The sequence below is a fragment of the Pyrus communis genome, chromosome 1 (genome assembly GCF_041283825.1).
Source record: "Pyrus communis isolate YQ-2024b chromosome 1, ASM4128382v1, whole genome shotgun sequence".
Taxonomy (NCBI): domain Eukaryota; kingdom Viridiplantae; phylum Streptophyta; class Magnoliopsida; order Rosales; family Rosaceae; genus Pyrus; species Pyrus communis.
Genome location: NC_142565.1, coordinates 7,139,150 through 7,144,830, shown reverse-complemented (window position 1 = coordinate 7,144,830; position 5,681 = coordinate 7,139,150). Strand labels below are relative to the sequence as shown.

General features: G+C 38.3%; 1 pseudogene across 1 annotated transcript; it reads right to left on the bottom strand.

Annotated features, from left to right (window-relative positions):
- Window positions 1–4,111: 4,111 nt before the first annotated feature.
- LOC148699065 (uncharacterized) lies at window positions 4,112–5,145 on the bottom strand (annotated as a pseudogene). The gene is made up of 4 exons (XR_015963298.1): window positions 4,941–5,145; window positions 4,659–4,799; window positions 4,442–4,526; window positions 4,112–4,352 (listed from the first exon to the last, which is right to left on the bottom strand). The product of XR_015963298.1 is annotated as an uncharacterized LOC148699065 (transcript).
- Between the last annotated feature and the right edge of the window lie 536 nt (window positions 5,146–5,681).

Below are 5,681 nucleotides of genomic sequence, written 5' to 3'. Positions count from 1 at the left end.
CCCGTCCACAAGCAACGACGGCAACGGCTAGGACTAGTATTGACATCGGCCACAAAAAATATTTCAAAGTACAAATAAATAAAAAGTAAGCGACATTCGCATAAGTGACAATTAATATGATGGCATAGATGAAAAAGTAAGAACTACATGATTTGTGTTTGATTTTAATTTTTCTTCTATAATTTTAGACTATTAAGTAATTCAAAAAATTGAATAGTGAAAATTGTTCCTTAAAAAAAATTGAATAGTAAAAATTGTTTGAAAAGCAAGACTACCAAGTAAGTTGAACGATGAAAGACAAACGTGTTTGATTTATTTGAAGCCCTACTGTTCTTTTTTCCGTTTTTTTGTTTTCATCAAGAGAGGGAATAATCATATTAAGATTTGGTAATAAGAAAAAACACAATCTGATGTGATCCATATATTATTTGTCAGATGCCAAATGGTGTCTGGTTTGGTTAAAAAATCAAAAGCAGCCTCATTGGCAAAAAGCAACAGCAGAAAGACATCCCCTGATTTTTCTCTTTGGTTGAACTTGAACTTGTCTACTTGTCTCTTGACTCTCTTAAGGAATTCCTCACGTGTTCAATGTTCACATTGTATTAAATTATGTCACGCTCGCACAACTGGCTTAACTAATATAGAAAAATAATTCTCCCTCATAAATTTTTTCTTTTTGAGGACGTCATTGAATTTCGCTTTATTTTTTTAAGAAAACTAATAAAAAAAATATAAAAATTTTGAGTTTTAATGATAAGAAAAAATTAAAGAATAAAGTGAATAGTACTATGATTGATTTTTTTAGTGTAACAATGTGGGTTTTCATTAAAGTGAACAGTACTAGGAGCTTTTCGTTAAAGTTCTTTTTTTTATTTTTTTATATAGGTTTTTTTAGTTAAAATGGTTTATGAGATTTACATAACTCCTTATTTTGGTCTCTGAGATTTGAAATCAATATAAGTGATTCATCAGAGACTAACATAAGAAGTTATGCAAATCTCAAAAACCATTTTAATTAAAAAGCTTTTTTGTATTAACAGTTTGCATGAAGCAAAAAAGAGATTAATGGAGATCTCCTCTTAATCTATAGCTGTCTTTCCACTGTCCATGATCTTATAAAAATCCACCAACTATTCTTCTGGTAGTCAATTCTTTTTCTACACCCTTCTGTCTCATATCCATACGGACCATACCCCTACAAACTCAAAGATGGATGATAAAATTACTATAAGCCATCAGTTCATAAAGAAGCAGATACCCTTCCACCCAAGAAAGCTAAAATCAAAGCCAAAATCTTTGAGGACAAAAAAGAGATTGTAATCAATCTGATGGGAATGGGAAAGATCCTAGTGACAGCTCATTAGCACCTTCAGCAAATCAGCAGCCAGATGAAAAGAAGAATGCTTGAAAAGCAGATTCTTTCACGTTTTTAACTGTTGACAAATTTCCCGTTTTTACTGTCTGCCCATTTTTATTTTGGGGTTCGGGAATAGAATCATCTCCTCATCCTCTTTGTAAAGATTTAGAAGATCAATTAATCGTGTTCGTTTATCGTATATCATACAATTAAAAATTATTTTAAAATTTAATATAAATAGTACCTAACAAAAATTGAATGCACGATATACGATGAACATACATGATTGATTAATCTTCGAATCCCCATAAAGAGAATCCAAAAAGGATCCTTGTCCGTTATATCATTGTTCTTTTTCAGTCGATTTGTTCTTGCTTGAAGTCAATTTATGTCCTTTTTACTAATTAATTCACATGTTAGAGAAATTTGAAAATGTCCCGTTTTGTAAAAGATTATGTAGGAAACAAAGGTGATGAATTGCTATAAATAATGAACAGAAGTTAAATATATAAATACGATAATAGAACGGATTAAAAAATCTTCGGTTGAGTCGAGGCAAGCGTTGGACGTTCTAATTTTAAAATGATTTCCACCACACTGGTGCTTATAGTTTGCTATGGCTTCCGTCTCACAGCAACGACTCCCTCCTTGTGATAAAGAACATTGCAATTCACAAGGCTCCTTTAGACCCAAATATGCAAGAACTCTCAAAAACGAAATATTATATAATAAAGTAATACTAATAAATCAACTTTTTAAATTAAATTTATTAATTATATGATGCATCACCCTAACATTTCCCTTCTATAGTACATGCCTAAAATGATCTCTAGTATGTAGAATGCAGTGAGTTTGCACTGGTTCTGGATTTTCCTGTACTATTAAAAAGAGAGAGGAATTTCGCCGGATTCTCTTTATGAGGATTATAAGGATCTTCCAATTACATCTATTCATTATATATTGTGCTGCTAGTTTTTGTCAAGTACTGTTTATATTCAACTTTAAATAAAAAAATTAAAATAATTTCTAATCACACGATGTACGATGAACATATGTGATTTGAAGATTTCCGGAATCCTCACAAAAAGAATCCAGTGAAAATCCTCAATCCTATTAAAATAGCCTTATAAGATTAATTCCATACAAGATCAAATCGGCCTTATCTCATTACCCAATGGACTGTTAAGAAATTTAATATTAAATTAGGCCCCTGTTAAATTAATATCAAATTTCCATCAGATTCATATTTCATCCTTATTTCTGGTTGGTAATGTGACAGCCCGTCCCAAAAACGTTTTAACGCACGTGTGAAAAGACTATTTTGCCCCTAGTTCGCTTCTTTTACGTCTATTGGTTGTTTTGTGTTGTGTTGGCATGTGTTGGGCCACACACTCACACTCACACTCTCACTCTCACTCTCCCTAACCCTCTGTCCCTTTCCCTGTGATTGTCCCGAGCCCCATTCCTTCCCTTTTCCTTCGAAAACGTACGGACACACACACACAAGCACACTAAATCTCCACAGATCGAAGGAACTGAGTACACATTCGAGCTCGTGAGGCTCATGGGAGTCCAGTCGTACCATTTTCAGGTGAGAACTCCATCGTTTTCACGTCGATTCGACGATGTCCGATTTGGGTACTATTCATGCAAACGTGATTTCTCACGTTTTAAGGAAAATGAAGCTTGTAGGTAGCTTGGTGGAGTCCCAAGGAGACTCGGAGTAGTTCGTTTGAAGGAATTGGACGTCGGGATCGTTGGGTTCAAAGTTGGCCGGAGTTGGATCGATTTTTGCAGGTGAGATTCCATGGTTTTTAACCCTTAAAAGTTGTATGGTTGTATTCCCCTAGTCCTAGGCTTCATTTTGGTGCCAAAATTATGGAATTTGGTTGAAAAACGGGCGAGATATCGAAGTTTAAAGTTTTCGCGATTTTCCGGCGCCGGCGACGGTGCCGGAGGCTCGCCGGAGAAGGAGACGGAATATTCCGTCAAGTCTGACGGAATATTCCTGACGCCGTTGACGGAATCTGTCAAAACTGACGGAATATTCCCTACGGCGTCAGTTGACGCCGTCAGCGTGCCAGGCACGTGCCTGCGAGTGACCGGCGCGTGTGGCCGTGCCTTGGCTGGCGCGTGCGGCGGTGAAAAATTTTTCTAAAAATTTGGGTGTGTTCCTGAGGTTGTGTAGAGCACGTTGGTATATTCATTTGTCCAATTTGAGCAATGTATGAGAAGTTATTACGAGAAGTTGGTTATGTGCTTTAAAATTAACGTTTTTATAGTTGTTTCGCATATAGGTGATACGTATCCCGAGGACGAGCGTGGTCACTCGAGGCAGGGGGGCTACGACCCTTCCACTTACCAGTGAGTGGGCTTTTGGTTTTCCGTATATACCTATATACTTATATTTTCCCAGAAATTGATTTGAATCATTATTTGCCATATGCCATGCATTATATTATCGTTGATTGTGCATCGTTAGTTACATTATTAGTTGCATACATATACATATTAGGGGTGGTTCGGTATGGGATCCCATACCGAAACCATTGTCCCGATTCCCAAACCGAAATTTTTGGGAATCCCAAATTCAATCCCAATCCCAAACCAAATTTTCGGGAATCCCAATTTTCGGGAATCCCGAAATAATTTCGGGATTTCGGGACAAATCGGGAATCCCGAAATATTTATGTGTTATCCAGATAAAAAACCTACTTCAACTGTTTAGAGTGTCAAACTGCCTATGGCATATATTGCCTTGCACAAGAATTTGAATTCATTAGGTTCATCCTCGAAAGCCAAATATTCATCAAACCTGTCTTACTACTCAGTCCATTCTACATAGCAAGAGAATTTGCTGCACGAAGAGTAACTCCAAACACGACCAACTTTATCAAACATTTCACTGAAAACAATAATAAGCATGCAATAGAAAACCTTGACTTACAGTTTTTCCATCATGGGGAGTAAGATTGTCCCACAGCGATCGGTTAGCCTGTCATTCACAAACCTACCATCAACACACTACGACACAAAATACGTGCGCAACAACTATATCCTATCAAGCATTCATGACATCATTACCCTCTCCAATTTAAACAGGCGGCCCTTCCTGGAAATCACCCTAGCTGCATTATCAAAAGCTTTCCATGACCGGAATTGCACTACCCTAACAACCAAAATGCATACCCAAATCATCAACCAAACATTTTTGGAGCACCTAAACAAATTTATCTATTGCATGGCTTAACAAATTATCAATCTACTGGCAAATAAACAAAATAGATAATACGCAATTTACATTCCCATCGGCGTGAAGGCCCGATTGTAATCAACTTTGACATCCTCCAGGCTCAAATTGCAGCCCTCCAGTCCAGCATATTCACGACATCCGTCTTCAGCGTATACCTCGAGATTCCAAGCAGCTTCCCATACACCAAACCTTAAAAATATCATATGCAACACATTGCCATTGACACATTTCATCATTGAAATTAAATCCCCAAAACCCTGAACCCTAAATTGAAAATGGAAATGAAATCACAGCCATGCCCACGGCAGCCGATAGGTCAGTTTATAATACCTGTGGTTGGGGTTTGGAGAAATGGTTCGATCGGTGAAGCATCCTGCGGCTGATCAGACGGCGGGGAGTTCTGAGGCGGGTTTTCGGCTTCCGTCGAGAACCGTCTCGCCGGTTCGCCGAGGAGCATAGGGAGGCCGCGGTTCTGCCGCACGGTGGTGATTCTGGTGAAGGAAGGCTGGTGGCACAGCACTGGCAGTGGCACAGCGGCTGCGCTCTTGATGGAATCATGGAAGTATGGAAACGGAAGTGAAAACTGAAATGGGGGAAGGGGATCTAACCTAAAAACAAATAATATATATATATAAAATATTTATTTCGATTCGGTATGGGAATACCGAAAAAATGGAGATGCAATACCGAATCCCATACCGAAAATTTCGGTTTGGTTCGGGATGAAGTACCGAAAATTTTGGGAATTTTGGTTTGGGATTTTTTTGGTTTGGGATCGGGATTTTTTCGGTTTGGTTTGGGATTTTTGGGATTTTTTTCCAGCCCTAATACATATGCATATTGGGTGCTGTGGACACACAGGTAAGTGCCAGGTAAGTGTTATTCATGTTTATATTCAGTAGTGGTTTGAGATGCTTAGAGAGCTCATAACCTGCACCCCCGGTGTTAGTGCTCCCGCCCAGAGTAGGGCACAGTCCTTCACGTGATGTTCACCTCCCGCACCACACGCTCAGCTTGGATCCAAGTTAGGTGCACAGTCCTGTTGTACAGACCACTTTAGGTGGTTCCGAC